Source organism: Lemur catta, chromosome 10 (genome assembly GCF_020740605.2).
Source record: "Lemur catta isolate mLemCat1 chromosome 10, mLemCat1.pri, whole genome shotgun sequence".
Classification (NCBI taxonomy): domain Eukaryota; kingdom Metazoa; phylum Chordata; class Mammalia; order Primates; family Lemuridae; genus Lemur; species Lemur catta.
In genome coordinates this window covers 30,628,438-30,644,726 of record NC_059137.1, presented here as the reverse complement: position 1 = coordinate 30,644,726, position 16,289 = coordinate 30,628,438, and the positions used below count along the sequence as shown (strand labels likewise).

Below are 16,289 nucleotides of genomic sequence, written 5' to 3'. Positions count from 1 at the left end.
TCGTGTGTCAGGCCGGTGGGCGGGGTGAGGAGGGGATGGATATATACACACCTAATGGCTACAGTGTGCGCCGTCTGGGGGATAGACATGCTTGAAGCTCTGACTCAGTTGGGGCAAAAGCAATATATGTAACCTAAACATTTGTACCCGCATAATATGCTAAAAAAAATAAAAGAAAAAACAAAAAAGAAAATTATATGTATGAAATATATACATGTAATATATACGTGTATGTAACCAAACCAGTATTTCATAATTGTAAAAAGTAATCCGTTTTCAACTATTTTTAAAATTTTTCAAAAAGTATTGTAACAAGATAAAACCTGTACCTGAGTTTCTCGCCTGTTCCTGTTAATGATGTGTTAAAACCTGTGGCTTGATATCTGGGTCTGAATCTCTTCTATCTTATAAAGATGGAATAACAAGCCCTCCATCCTCCCTAAAAGAGCTATTGTGAGAAATAAATAAGAAGATTCCACTGTGACTTAGCTGCTGGCAATTGACAATGTAAGAAGCTGAATAAAATGGAAAAATGCTGCAAAAAGGATTTTTCCCCTACAAATCAGGAGTTGAAGGTCTTTGCTTTTGCTGATGGTTACACACTAGCAATGATTGAAAATGTTCTGCCAGGAAAATAGGGAAGATTCCAGAGCCATATCCAAAAGATATGATCCACTATTCAATTTTGAATGTTCATTTCAGTTCGTGGTGGGGAACTTAATTAGAAGCTTCCATTTTGATGACTTTGAATTGGTTTCCTGTCTCACTGAACCCAAAGTTAATGATGCTCAGGCTCTGTCTCTGAGTCTTTGACAGAGTGTTTTATTTCTTCCTGATAAAGAGAACATCCTGGTGGATGTTTCACTTAGGAAAGAAAATGCACCATGGGCTCTTTCCGAGTGCCTGGAGAGGGCCTAGGGTTAGGGTTTGTAGACATGATGGAGGAAATCTGTGGGTGTAAAAAGGCTATATAGCAGGTCCTCAAATAATGTTTCATTATAACGTTGATAAAAATATCTATTCCCCGACCAGGGCCACTGTCTATGTACAATTTGCACACTCTCCCCCTGTCTGCACGGGTTTTTTCTGGGTACTCCAATTTCCGCCCACATCCCCAAGATGTGCACGTTAGGTGAATTGGCACGTCTACATTGTCCCAGCCTGAGTGAGTGCGGGGTGCACGTGAGTGTGCCCTGTGACAGGGTGCAGGGTCAGCTCCCGCCTGGTGCTCTGAGCTGCCGGATAGGCTCCCGTCACCCACGACCCTGAACTGCAATAATGGGGTAAATAATTATCTCACTTATTTTTATTCATCTTTCTTAAGTGTATGTATAGATCACATTTATTTCAATGTTTAATATTAGAAGTGTTGGGGTCTTTATTTAGAAGTTTGATATTTTTATGACCAGAAATAAGCCACAGGAGCTTAACTCTGGTTTATATCAATTAACATATGATAATATGGGTTTTGTTATATGTCATTTTGCTTAAAGTTGTAGTTTCCAAGAACCTATGGATGGGGATAAGCGAGGACTCACTATATATTAGCATGTTTTACCTGAATTCTTGCCTGTTCAGGAATCTGTCACTTGGAGTCATTTAAGGAATGAATTTTGCCAGCAATTCCTGCTTAAGTGGAAAGAATCATTAAATCAATTCCTTTAGAATACATGACATCTTTAATGTTTCTTATGGGCCATTTGTGGAGTGACATATTGCCACAGCTCACATGGCAGCTTCCCGAAAATAGAAGGCACAGATAGATTTAATGAGGGCCATGCCTCACCTTGCTGTGCAGGACTGATGGGCTCACTCCAGCCCCATGCGGCTCACCCAAAGCACAAGCTAGACCACTACCATGCAAGGATTCACCCATAAACTCCCAATTTCCAGAACTTCTCATCCTAATTGCAAAAATTGCCTGTACAGCTGAGCACAACAGGAGGGCCCACAGCAGAGAGTGAGTGTGAGATGGTTTTGACACACTCACACACCCTGTGCTTACACAATGAGTTCACTCTCAGAGGCTTCAGATGCCCAGTTGGCATCATTCCCCCACTGTACCTTGTACCTGTTTAGCCAAATGGTGTAACTTAAATGTGTCAAATACTAGAGGCAATGATCTGGTGATTATTAAGCTGCTTTGTAAAAGTGACAGAGCCACTCCTGTTATACCAAACCACTTAGCAATATTGAGGCTTACAGGACGTTTAGGATCAATGCCTCAGTGCTACTTGTTTTGCATCTGGGGAAACTGAGGGCCCCAAAGAGATTAAAGTCACTTGTCCCAGGTCACACAGTAAGTTTAGTGAGAGAATTAAGGTCTGATCTCATGTCTCCTGACTCCCAATTCAATGTTCTTTCTACAGAATCAGAGACCCTCTTTTATAACCTCAGTTCCTGAGCTACCCCTCTGACATGATGGTTTGGCTATTCACACTATGAACAGGTGTCATGGTAGCTTTTCCTGAAGGTGAATTTCCTGTGTATCTTGTTGGTTATGTGGCAGAACAATATTTTGAGATATTAATTTGTGCACACACACGTGTGTGTGTGAGTATGTGTATGTGTGTATTCCCTCCCTTACCCACTCCATTCCATGTCAACACCAACCAAGTTGCCAGGGCCTCAGTGTACTTTGTTAATCACAAGACTATATGCCAAGGAAAACAGCTAAAGCTACTTAAAGTTACTGACTTTTCTTATTATCTCAGTGCTTTTGTGCTGCTATAACAAACTACCATAGACTGAGTGGTTTATAAACAACAGAAATTTATTTCTTATAGTTCTGGAATCTGGATAGTCCAAGATCAAGGTACCAGCAGATTCAGTGTCTGGTGAGGGCCCACTTCCTGGTTCATAGACTGCTGTCTTCTGAGTCCTCACATGGCAGAAAGGAACAAGAGAGCTCCCTGGGGTATCTTTTATAAGGGTACTAATCCCATTTATAAGGACTCCACCCCCATGACTTAATCACCTCCCAAAGGCCCCATTTCTTAATACCATCCTTTGGGGGCTGGGATTTCAACATGAATTTTGGGGGGACACAAACATTCACACGTAGCTCTTGTCTTTTATCAAGGCTCATATACCTTAAAGGGATTATACCAGGAAACCTGGAGGGGAAGGAAAAGAAGGGGGGTGCCATTGAGGGCCAAGAGAGAGAAAGAAGGAGCATATTCCCCCAAATTAGAAAAGTGTACCTGTAGTCCCAGCTACTTGGGAGGCTGAGGCAGGAGGATTGTTTGACCCAGGAGTTCAAGGCTGCAGTGAACTGTGAGCTGTGATTATGACACTGCGTTCCAGCCTGGGCAACAGAGCAAAAGCAAGAGATCAAGACCCCATCACTAAAAATAAAAACAAAAAAGAAGTAACAAAATGGGTTGGTCTTTCAATTAATGGGAACATATGGACATATGGCAAGATCTCAAAGGTGATGACCACGTGGGGCATCAAATAGGCTGCACCTTGGATCCTGGGGCTCTAGGCCTCAGCAAAGATGCCTGTGCCCTAATTGGATTGTGGCACAGAAGCAGCAGAGCCCCTGGAACTTGAAGGAAGCATGTCAGCTGCAGAGCTAACGGGTATAGACCAGCTCCCCGAGGGCATCCTTGATGCACTATGATCCTGTAGGAGAGTCCCAGTACTCACAACTGGGAATGCATTTCCTGTAGCCCAGTGCAACAGTGCCCCAACATCAGATATAAATTGACTTAAAAAAATAAGGAAATGGGATTTTTTTTAACACCGTACATTAAAGGCAAAATTTATACCTGTTCTATTTGTATTTGTATTTTCACCATTAAGCAAGTATGCCTCAACAACAGGAATCCTAGCAACATTTTTTTAAGTGTATAAAAAAGCCCAACTTCAAAACTAATGATTTCCTTCTGATGGTGTTTGTTTGTTAATGATGAGGTGGAGTTTTGTCTGCTCTATGAAGTCTTTCCTGACCAGACACACCCTCCTCTGGGCCGTTGCTGTGTCCAGTAAGTGCATCTCTAATTGCAGTTGACCCTCGGCATCGCCATTACTTGTGATAAGACTCTCCCTGCCTGGACTTCAGGCTCATTAAAAGTAGAGCATGCGCCTCATTCTTTTTTTTTTTTTTTCCTTAATTCCTCTTTCTCTGTTTTTTTTTTTTTTAATTTTAGAATATTACAGGGGTACAAATGTTTTGGTTACACGAATTACTTTTGTGCAGTTTGAGTCAAAGTTTGTAAGTGTGTCCATCACCCAGATAGTGTGCATTGTACCCGTTAGTTGTGAATTGACCCATCCCCTCCTCCCCGCTCCTACCTGCTTGACTTCTGTTGAATTTTACTACCATACATACACATGAGTGTTGATCATTTAGTTCCAACTTAATAGTAAGTACATATGGTATTTTTTTTTCCATTCTTGCCATACTTCATTTAGGAGGATTGTCTCTAGTTCCATCCAGATTATTATAAAAGGTATTAGTTCCTCATTTTTTATGGTTGAGTAGTACTTCATGCTATACATATACCACATTTTATTAATCCACTCATTTAATTGATGGGCACTTGGGTTGTTTCTGCATCTTTGCTATTGTGAATTATGCTGCTATAAACATTCGAGTGCAAGTGTCTTTTTTATAAAATGCCTTTTTTCCTTTGGGTAAATACCCAGTAGCAGAATTGTTGGATCAAATGGTAGATCTACTTTTAGTTCTTTGAGGTATCTCCCTACTGTTTTCCATAGGGGTTAAACTAGTTTGCAGTCCCACCAACAGTGTGTAACTGTTCTTTCTCTCCGCATCCACGCCAGCTTCTGTTGTTTGGGGACTTTTTGATAAAAGCCATTCTCACTGGAATTAGGTGCTATCTCATTGTGGTTTTGATTTGCATTCTCCTGATGATTAGAGAGCAGCTCAAATGTGGGCACATAGGAGGCCATCAGGAAATCTATATTATGCTGGGGTCTGAGCTGTGACTTTCCTGTAACATTTTCCCGCAAGAGCAAATTGCAGGTCAGCAGCTCAGATGACACATAATTTCATTTGAGGTTAAAAAACAACCTCCCCGCACCCCAAACCTATGCATTCTTCATTAACCTAATGAAAACAGGGGAGCCCAAAGTTATTTAGAAGGTGTGAGGTTTCCAGCTTTTCGATTTTGTTGCCACCTTCACTTTCAACTCAGGCCAATTCAACAAACTCAAGGTGAATACCTAGTATGTTGAAGCGTTTTATTATTCCTGTAAGGAAACACACACTCCATCAAGGAGCTCCTAGCCTACTGGGAAGAGTAGGTAAAATTAGTCTAAATGGTGAGAAAAACAATGCTGCAAGTTCCCTCACCCATATGTGCCCTGTGTGTGTCCCCTTCCAGGCCTAGCAGAAGCCCACCTGACAGAAGCTCTGGTACAAATGCCAACCCATGCCCCGTCACACACAGTATCGTGCAGTGGCATAAACACTGGATTTTGAAAGCAAGGAGTTAGGTATAAATCCTTTAGGAATCAATGTAAACAGTTTTGAGCTGCAGCCCCCAAGGAGGTTCGTCTGATGAAATCAGACATTTCTATGACCTGCCTTATCAAAATAGGCCAGTTCTAAACTCAGAATGAAAAAAGAACTGTTAGATCTGCTCCTAGAAGTTTGTCTTGTTTGTTATTGGATCAGAGATTTGATATTATATCAAAGCCACAGTGACATAAAATTAGTTCTTAAGCATAATTGTATATTGAAATGGCAACAAAATGTATTGGCAGTCATTCAGTTAAAAAAAACAAAGGCGCAGTGAGTGTGACATTCAAATGTTAGCTGTGTTTATTATTTTCCAGCTTATCAATTTTGCTACATCCCCAAGAGCTCAGACATGAAAGCTAGTTCTCTTAAGTACCCCGTAGCCAATTTGGGGGCACTGATTAGCTCTTCCTTGAGAATATGCAAACCTTTAGAAATTAACCTTATTTAACTTTTTCCATTTAAAAAAACTAATACATAAACAATGCAGAAAAAGAAGATCATTCAGTGTTCAAAGAAATCGATTTCTAATAATTTTATATATTTCCTTCCAGTATTTTTTTAAAATTTTATTTATTATGAATACACAATAGTTGTATATATTTATGGGGTACACATGATATTTTGACGTGGGCCTACAGTGTATAAAAATCAAATCAGGGTAATTGCGGTATACATCACCTCAAGCATTTATGATTTCTTTGTGTTAGAAACATTCCAATTCCACTGTTTTAGTTATTTTAAAATATACAATAACTTATTGATGATTATTATAGTCACCTGTTTTGCTAGCAAATATTAGATTTCATTCATTCTATCTAACTATATTTTTATACCTATTAACCATCCCTACTTTATCTCTGCCCCTTCCTGGTACCCCTATCAGCCTCTGGCAACCATCATTCTACTGTCTGTCTCCATAAGGTCAATTGTTTCAATATTTAGCTCTCATACTTGAATGAGAACATCTGAAACTTGCCTTTCTATGCTTGGGTTATTTCACTTAACATAATGTCCTCCAGTTTTATCCATGTTGTTGCAAATGACAGGATTTCATTCCTTTTTTATGCCTGAATAATATCTATTGTCTATGTACCACATTTTCTTTATTCATTGAAAGAAACCTAGGTTGATTCCAAATTTAGGGTATTGTGTACAGTGCAGTAATAGACTTGGGAGTGCCGGTATCTTTGATATGCTGATTTCCTTTCTTTTGAATATAAACCTAGCTATGGGATTGCTGGATCATATGGTAGTTCTATTTTTAGTTTTTTGAGGAATCTCCATGCTGTTCTCCATAGTGGCTGTACTAATTGACATTCTCACCAACAGTGTATGAGGGTTCCTCTTTCTCCACATTCTTGTCAGCATTTGTTATTGCCTGTCTTTTGTTTAAAAGCCATTTTAACTGGAGTGACATGATATCTCATTGTAGTTTTGATTTGCATTATTCTGATTAATGATATTGAGCATTTTTCATATACCTGTTGGCCATTTTTATGTCTTCTTTTGAAAAATATTTATTCAGATCTTTTGCCCATTTTTAAACCAGATTATTTGATTTTTTTTCTATTGAGTTTTTTTGAGCTCCTTATGTATTCTAGTTATTAATCCTTTGTCACATGGCAGTTTGCAAATATTTTCTTTCTCTGTGCATATTTTAGCTTATAGTTGGGATCATGCTTTATTTCATATATGGCTTATTTTACTTATCTTTATAATAAAAAGGGCATTTAAAATACCTTTTTTAAATAAGGTACTCAATTCTTAAATGCTACTCATTTGAAAGCTTTCGTCTCTGAGTTTCTGCAACACGGTCTTAATAAGGTCTTTAATAGAAAGTAAAATTCAGCAGCAAAACTGAACCATAAATTTAGAGAACCCATTTGGAGGGTCACAGCCAGCTAAGTCAGCAGATTCTAAATCCTCTCCAATTTCTGTGCCTTGCCAAGTGACTGAAGTGGAGAGGCAATTTGACTATTACCTTCTGACTTTAATTAATGTTTAATACTCAGTGGCAAAAGTGCACTTCCTCTTGTAGGTTCTCATTAAGTTCCTTTTGAATCAGTTAACACTCTGTTTATAAAGATGTGGATATTTTCTCTAATTACTGTAATTTTGACTACTGCTGTAAAAATCAGTGCTCCATGTCCTACTGTCAGAGATCATTACAGATGTACACAGCTGCCTTCCCTCCCTCTCCTGGAACCAATCCATTCATTTCTGGAAATTAAATGCATCAAAAGGTTTAATCAAGGAAAGGAAAATCCAGACATACCATGTCTCATCTCAAGCCATTCCAGAATAAAACCAGGACACTTTCATCAGGATGTCGAAATGTGGTCTGTTTAAACACTAAGGATATTGATGCAGAGTTCTGTTACTTATAATAAATTATTGTAAAATCCAATTCATTCCACTGAACAAGGATAAATTGAGATGATTTATGCTCACAGAAGCACATTTTTTGATTCCTGATATCTCCTTTCATGTAGAGAGAAATCCGTAAGGGTGTAAACTCTGGCCTCTCTCCACACCTTCAGTTGGTCCTCCTCTAGGGTGGAATAAATTACATGATTGGCAAGTTTGGAAGAACTAGGCATGCAAGGCTCAGTGTCATCCTCCCTCCTTCCCCTTGGGAGCCAGATATCACAGAAAACATGTTCTAGTCTGTTCTTTCTATGTGGGGAGGAACTGTGGTTTCCAGCACTGTCTACGACTGAGTAGGCAAGTCGACCTAATTATGTGGTTCAGTATGAGGAGGTCCTCTAACCCAGCCTTTAGAAGTAATAAGGGACTCTTTTGATCTTTCTTACACCTTCTCTCTCTCAACTGATTCAAATCACTTTGTGGGCTACAATGGGTGCTATTTACATGCTCTCTTATAGGTCAACACCATGAAACACAAGGCTGGTAATTGAAAAGCAAAACAAAACAAAAATACCATACTTTTAGGTGTAGTTTTTAAGGAGTTTTTTTTTTAATTAGTCACTCTCTGTCCTGAAATGTATTTATTTTTTTTCAGTGTAAGTCCTGCTATCCTCTTTGTCTCTTAGTGTTTAATTCCGTATCTAGTGAATAAAAAGGAGAGAGAGGGAAGACAGCTGTCAGTGGTTAGAATTTTCCTTGACAGGAGGCTGTCATCTCTCATGCATTGATATTTTTACTGTGTCATATTAGGAATTATTTTCCCCATTTAATGAAACTTGGTGAGGTGAAGTGACTTGCCCAAGCTCACACAGCCTGTTAGCAGCAGAATAGGTATTTGAACTGTCCAGCTCTAAGGCCAGAATTTTTCTTTTGAAAAACTTTCACTGCATCTCTCCCTATAACCCCATGCCCAGTCCTGTCACTGTCATAACCATCGGGGAAGGGAAGGAGGGAATAAGTGAACAGAAAATGATACCCCAATAAATAATACTTGTTGGAAGAGGGCAGTAGGATTCATCTGTAGCCTGAAGTCTCCTGGCTATAAATTGAGCCATTATTTTTTTAGTTTTGGTTTGTTTCTGCCCCCAAACAGGTTAAGCCAAATATATGAAACAAGGATTTAGCAAAATTTCTCCTATTTCAAGAGTTTAATTTTCTCAAGTACTTTTGAAAAAGATCTGAAGGCCAGGTAATCCTAGCACTTTGGGAAGCCAAGGTGGGGGATCCTTTGAGGCCAGGAGTATAAGACCAGCCTTAGCAACATAGCAAGGCCCGATATCTACAAAAAAACCAAATAGAAAAATTAGCCAGGTGTGGTGGTGTGCACCTGTAGTCCCAGCTACTTGGGAGGCTGAGGCAGGAAGATCACTTGAGCCCAGGAGTTTGAGGTTGCAGTGAGCTACGATGACACCACTGCACTCTAGCCTAGGCAAAAGAGCGAGATCTTCAAAAAAAAAAAAAAGACTTTGAGGAAGATTCTACACTGTTTTCTAAAATGTCTTATGTGATTATGCTATTGATAGTTTTGGTCTAACCAAGACTTTTTTCAATTTCAAAACAATTCTGATGACCTTTTTCTTCCAAATTTATTTAATTGCTCTGAAAATATCACCACAAAAGTCAAAATTTCTTTAGTTTACAACTCAGGGAATTCTCACTTCTGAGAAAATTAAGATTTGTTTGTGTCCCCACAATGATAAAATCCATATTTTAGAGAAGCATCCAAGTGTACCCTATTTTATTTTAGTGAACTTTGTATACTGTTGATTCACTTGTCAGAGAGTAGTGCTTTATTCTTTTCTGTTGCTCTAGGCAGCATCAGGGAGAATGCCACATTTATTCCAATCCATAATGACTCACAGTATTCTAAATCTCTCTCATTATGGTTCTTATACATTTCTACTTTTTCAATCTTATGCTTCCAATTTTCTATTTCTGATCATCAAACCATGTGCCCTAGTTAAAATTTTCAAAGCATTACACTTTCAAAGGTAAATTTAAAAATTGCACATTTTTATGTTTGCAGAAGTATATTGCCATGGAAAAAAGGGCCTTGGTGTGGCCACAAGTGTATAAACAAAATATATGAGTACAGTTAGTGACAGGAAGTAGAACTGATTTGGGGGGGGGGAGCAATTTTTATCATGCTTTTATTTTTTTTTAATATCTTTCAAAGTAAACGAGTGGTTATCCCAAAGTTTTCCGTGCAGGTCTCTGAGCCTTACTGAGAAATTCTAGGATATACCTCATCTGCTTTCCTGGTTCAGCCAGAATTGGTTCAAGTAGACCAGTGGCCTTGGAGTAGTCTCACTGTGGGGCTAGTGTCACTTTGTGTCCTGATAATTGAGTAGATAATTTTATCCTCTTCCTCTTCTTTTTCTTTTGAACAAATAAAGAAATTGAGGTTACAGAGTAACTTAAGTCATTAGCCCAAGGTCGTAGATCCAATGAGTAGCAGAGCCTGAACCTTTCCCTGATTAGAAATCTGTGCTGTCTGTATTGCTCAGCCCTGCTTCTGGTATCAAAGTAGCCTTGGGCCTATAATCACTTCCCTAGTTGTCTGGCTGCAGAGCTGCATCTGTGGTTTCGTGGGGAGATTAGAAGTGTTCCAGCATTTTAACCCCACTATCATCTCACCCTAGCTATGAAGTCTTGGGCAAGTTATTTTTTCTCTGTGGGCCTCAATTTTCTCAATCTAAGAAATGGGCATGAATGCATGTAACCTTATAAAGTAGTTATAAAGAAAATGTCCAATTGTTCATACGGACCTAAATGCTTCCTTTTATCTCATTTGCTTTCTATTAGCTTATTTGACCCAGATGAAATCAACATGTGTCTGATCCTACACTGAGCAGCTTTCTTACCTGATCCAGCAACCACTGGGGCCTCCCATTCAGATCAGCATCCAAGCACTTACGATCTACCCTGTATTAGAATATATGTCTCATGCATATAGCTCATCTTTCTAAGTGGACTTGAGGTAGCTTTCACAGCATATTTAGATTAAGCTCAGAATCTTTTCTGAACTGAAATGCAACTGCTGCTCAAAGAAATATTTCATTTACCACCAGAGGGCTGCACTTAATTCTGTTTACTACCATGACAAGCTTCTCTAAACATAAACGTGCCAAACTGGATGTAGGTGTGTGATTTTAGGGTTCTTTTTCATTTACCTTTGAAAGTGTAATGATTAAAAAAATATTTTGTAATTGGAGAAAATGGAGTAATGGTAAAAAAAAAAAAAAGAGAGAGAGAGAGAGAGAAGGTTTGAATGATAAACTTAAAAAAAAACAAACAGTGTAAATGACCACATCAGGAGGGTTGATGGTGGCAGAGATGGTACCCTCTCCCCTGCCAGAATGACCAAACATGGACAGGAGTTGCTATGGTTTGAATGTTTGTTCCCTCCAGAACTCATATTGAAATTTAATTGCCATTGTAACATTGTAATAGTATTAAGAGGCGAGAAGACATGATTAGGCCATGAGGGCTCCATCCTCGTTGGTGCTATTATAAAAGGGTGAGTCTGGCCTCCTCTTTGGTGCACTTTCTCTCCCTCTTGCCTTCCACTATTTGTGACGCACCAAGAAGGCCCTTGCATGATGCCAGCACCTTCATATTAGACTTTCCAGCCTCCATTACTGTGAGCCAATAAATTTCAGTTTATTGTAAGTCTCAGGTATTCTGTTACAGCAGCACAAAATGAATTAAGACAGGAGTTGAGACAGGAATCCAGAATCTCAGGACCTCAGTTACTCAGGAATGAGTCGGAACAACTTTGCACTGGAAGGTATAAAGGAGACAAGACTATCATTTAAAAGTGAGTTGAAAATCATTTTGGGGCTTCACTACCATTTAATTCCAAAGTCAGTTAAGGCTTCTTGATCCCCTTAATATCGTTATAATATTGATTCAACCCTCCATTCCATACCTGTAGAAGTCCAGAGTCCTACCCAAGATTTCTGTTAATTTCTGTGGGGTAGGGGGTGACAGGCAGTGAACAGGAGCAGGATTTTCATTCTCAGTCTCCTCTAGCTTCATGGTCCTGATTCTGCATATTCAGTTTAGTCTGTGTGTGATTTTCCTGTACTTCTCTGTCATTCAAGTTCTCATTGTTTTCCCTGCAACATCAACATGCTTGTGTTTTTTCCACTGTTTTATACATATGCATACTCACAATGCAATTGTTTGTAGAAAGTATAAGGGAGGGAGTTTACCTTGTAATATTGCAAATGATTTCATATTTAATATTAGACATTCCAGTTCTAAAAAGCCTTCTCATCATCTGGAGAATTCTATTGGCTATTCCACTTCCAAAGAACCTTCTCATTAGCTTACCTCTTCTCATTCTCTCCCCATTTCTGAATTCACAATTTATTAAAAATGCAGAGCCATTTAGGCTTCCCTTTTATTATCTTGGTTCCTACCATGCCCTTGGGGTTTTACCTTGTCTCCAAGTGTATTATCTTGAAGTGTATTTTTCTTTAAAAATGAATAAAAGTTCTATGCCTTAAATATTGTCAGGGCTTATTAAGTTGAGATATATGTGTATATATATATTTACAAACATATATATCAGGAATTACATTAGAGAGAGAGAGAGAGAGAGAGAGTGAAAGAGAGAGAAAGAGATAGATCCCAACTAGAAATTCCTGTTCCAGGAGTTCAGAGAGTGGCCCCGAGGTCAAGGCTAATTTTAGAGAGCAGCAGCTAGCCTGTATCTACAACTTACTTAGAAGGAGCTTCATCAATGTGTGTTAAATGAATGAAGGTAAAAAATGTGGGTGAGCCTTAAAAGTGAAGCCTCATGCTTCAAATAGACTCGAATTAGAGAAATCTATAGATGTACTTTTGTGTTTTAATGTGTCCTTCATTTTTACAGTTCCTTAAGATCCCAAATTTTATTAAGTCTCAGGATTCTAACTTTTAAGATAGTAAACTAAAATATTCTTGAAGATAGAAGTCAAAGCATCTAGGATATCAAGTTTTTCTATGAAGTGTAATAATTCACATGTAATTATATCGGCCATCTAGCATTTATGTCATGGTAGATATGGAAAAAATTATACTTATTTTTAATGGTGTTTAATAATCTTTCTAGCCATGACAAATTATGGGGCTTGCGTGTGTGTTTATGGTAAAGAAATGTAGCTCTCTTTATCTCATGTACTGTGCATTCCAAATTTGCGTATTTTCCTTTTCCCCCCATTCCTTTCATGACTGTATGATTTTGCCTATATGGGTAGAAGGAGAGAAAAAAACAAAACTGAATTTACTGTATTGGAAAAGTTTATAACAGGGAACTGTTTAATTTCACTCTAATTACAGTTAGATGGGAGCTGTAAGCATTTGTGATGCTATTTCACCAGGATGCAAATTCAGCTCTTCTCAATTCCTAGGATTAGAAATGCTGAATCTGCAGCTGCTGCGATATTAGTCTCTAAAAAAAAATTTTTTTTTAAAGCCTCTAGCATCTTTCATTTATCTCGGGAAGACCAAATATGTACATGCTGTACTTTCATTTCCTAAAGTTTCATTTAGAACAGATGACATTTCTATGTGGATTTTTTTCCTAAGAAAAAATAGGTTCCTGTCTGCTTTGACTTGTTGATTATTTTAAAATACTCAGAATTACCAAGAGCACTTCTTATTCTCTGGGTCAAGTTCTCCTGCTGATAGAACACCAATGCCCCCTACTGATAAATTTCCCAAAACCTTTCCTTAGAAAATGAGAACATAACCCTCTCACTTACGTAATAATAGGCACAGTATTCACCATCTTCATTTGAAAAAGATGTGTGCTTCTAGGGTCATCGTAGTCTGCCTTATTAGCCTCTCATTAGTGTAATTTCCCCTATTAGTCTTTACCAAAGCAGCTATGAAGTTATTTCATGCTTGGCTGGCTTTATTAAAAAAATAATTTGAAGGTATCAGCAGAGCTTTATACCTGACAAAATGGGAACCCGAACTAACATTTGATTATGGTAATGTAATTCCTGTTACATTATGTTTATATTTAAGGTGGAATAGTCCCTCAAAATGCCTTTTATTGTCTTGTTTCTTCAGTATTTATAGAATTTCCAATAGTGAGACTTTAAAGCCTATTGTTCCAGATGTGCTTGAATCCCCTCTACTGTTGTCTCCATTAAGCAATTGTCAGGGCTATGCTTGGTTTTCGTTAGCAATACAGAACACACCATCTATCAAAGCAAACCATTGCATCTTTAAACAATTCCAAAAAAAGTTCATGCAAAATTTTTCTGTTCAACTTTCAAATACTTAAGCAGGGGCAATGTTTACCCTTTAGCTGTTATAACAAATCTAATTTCTCTTAGTTCTTCAAATATCTAAACAGAGAAATCATGCCCTTCTTCTGGCATTCTTCTTTTCCCCAGGAAAAGTAATGTCAACTGTCAGAGAGAAGGCAAATATTTCTATAAATGTGAGGCCAAAGGACAGAATGCAAGTAGGATATAAAAATTCCTATTTTCAAACCATGCAGTAATTCTTAGCTCCCTCCCTCTCTCTCTCTCTCTCAAACACACATGTACTGGTGCTCATTCTCTCTCTCCCTCCCTCCCCCTCACTCTCTCCATAGTTAACACAACACACTTAAAAATGACTATCTTTTTTTTTATTTTTAGTTGACATGAAATAATTGTACATATTTATGGGATACAGAATCTTTTGATACATATATACAAGGCATAATGTTCAAATCAGGGTAATTAGCATATCCATCACCTCAAACATTTATCATTTCTTTGTGTTGTCAACATTCAAAATCCTCTATTCTAGCTTTTTGAAAATAAACATTAAATTGTTTACCGTATTCTCCCTCCAGTGCTACAGAACACTGTAACTTATTCCTCCCATCTAGTTGTAACTTTATTATATCGATTAACCAACCTAGTTTTCCTTCCCTTCCCCTACCATTCCCAACCTCTAATAACCACAATTCTATTCTCTGCCTCTATGAGCTCAATTTTTTTTTTAGCTGTCACATGTGAGTGAGAACGTGCAGTATTTACCTTTCTGTGCCTGACTCCATTTTACTTAACAGAATGTCCTCCAGGCTCATCATGCTGCCAGAAATAACAGGATTTCATTCTTTTTATGACTGAATAATATTCCATTAGGCATATATGCCACATTTTCTCTATCCATTCATCTGTTGATGGACATTTAGGTTGATTCCATTGCTTCGCTATTATGAATAGAGCTGTAACAAACATGGGCGGGTGCAGGTATCTCTTTGATATACTAATTCCCTTTCTTTTGGATAAATAGTGGGATTGCTGGATCATATGATAGTTTCATTTTTAGTTTTTTGAGAAACCTCTATACTGTTTTTCATAATGGCTGTTCTAATTTCTATTTCTACCAACATTATATAAGGGTTCCTTTTTCTTTACATCCTCACCAGCATTTGTTATTTTTTGTCTTTTTCGATAATAGCCATTCTAACTGGGGTGAGATATTTCATGGTGGTTTTGATTTGCATTTCCCTGGTGATTAGTGATGTTGAACATTTTTTTCATATACTTATTGGCCATTTGTATGTCTTTTGAGAAATGCCTATTCATATCTTTTGTCCATTTTTGTTGTTGAGTTGTTCAACTTCCTTGTATATTCTAGATATTAGTCTCTTGGATAAATAGTTTGCAAATATATTCTCCCATTCTCCAGGTTGTTCCTTCACTCTGTTGATTATTTCCTTTGCTGCACACAAGCCTTTTAGTTTGATATAGTCCTATTTGTCTATTTTTGTTTTTGTTGCCTATGCTTTTGGAGCTCTACCCATAAAATCTTTGCCTAGACCAATGTTCTGAAGTATTTCCCCTATGTTTTCTTCTGGTAGTTTTATAGTTTCAGATCTTACATTTAAGTCTTTAATTCATTTTGAGTTGATTTTTGTATATGGTGAGAGACAGGGGTCTGGTTTTATTCTCCTGCATATGGAGAACAAGTTTTCCCTGCACCATTTATTGAAGATGGTGCCCTTTCCCAATGTATGTTTTTGGTGCCTTGGTTAAAAATCAGTTGGCTATAAAGATGTGAATTTATTTCTGGGTTATCTATTCTGTTCCTTTGGTCTATATGTTGCTTTTATACCAATAGCATGCTGTTTTGGTTATTGCAGTTTTGTAGCATCTTTTGAAGTCAGGTAGTGTGATGTCTCCAGCTTTATTTTTTTGGCTCAGTATTGCCTTGTCTACTCGGGGTCTTTTCTGTCTCCATAAAAATTTAAGATTGATTTTTTGTTATTTCTGTGAAGAATGTTATTGGCATTTTGATGGGATTGCATTGAATCTGTAGATTGCTTTTGGTAGTACAGTAACCTTAAGAATATTAATTCTTACAATCC

General features: G+C 37.9%; 1 protein-coding gene and 1 long non-coding RNA gene across 4 annotated transcripts in view; one reads left to right on the top strand and one right to left on the bottom strand.

Moving 5' to 3' along the window:
- Positions 1 to 16,289, top strand: part of PLPPR1 (phospholipid phosphatase related 1) — a 252,267-nt gene that overhangs the window by 163,152 nt on the left and 72,826 nt on the right. The gene's annotated exons all lie outside the window — the stretch shown is intronic.
- LOC123645830 overlaps positions 11,914 to 16,289 on the bottom strand; it is an 88,037-nt gene continuing 83,661 nt past the window's right edge. For both annotated transcript variants that reach the window (XR_006737719.1, XR_006737720.1), the window contains one exon: positions 11,914 to 12,042. This is a non-coding gene — a long non-coding RNA (uncharacterized LOC123645830). The remainder of the gene's footprint in view (positions 12,043 to 16,289) is intronic.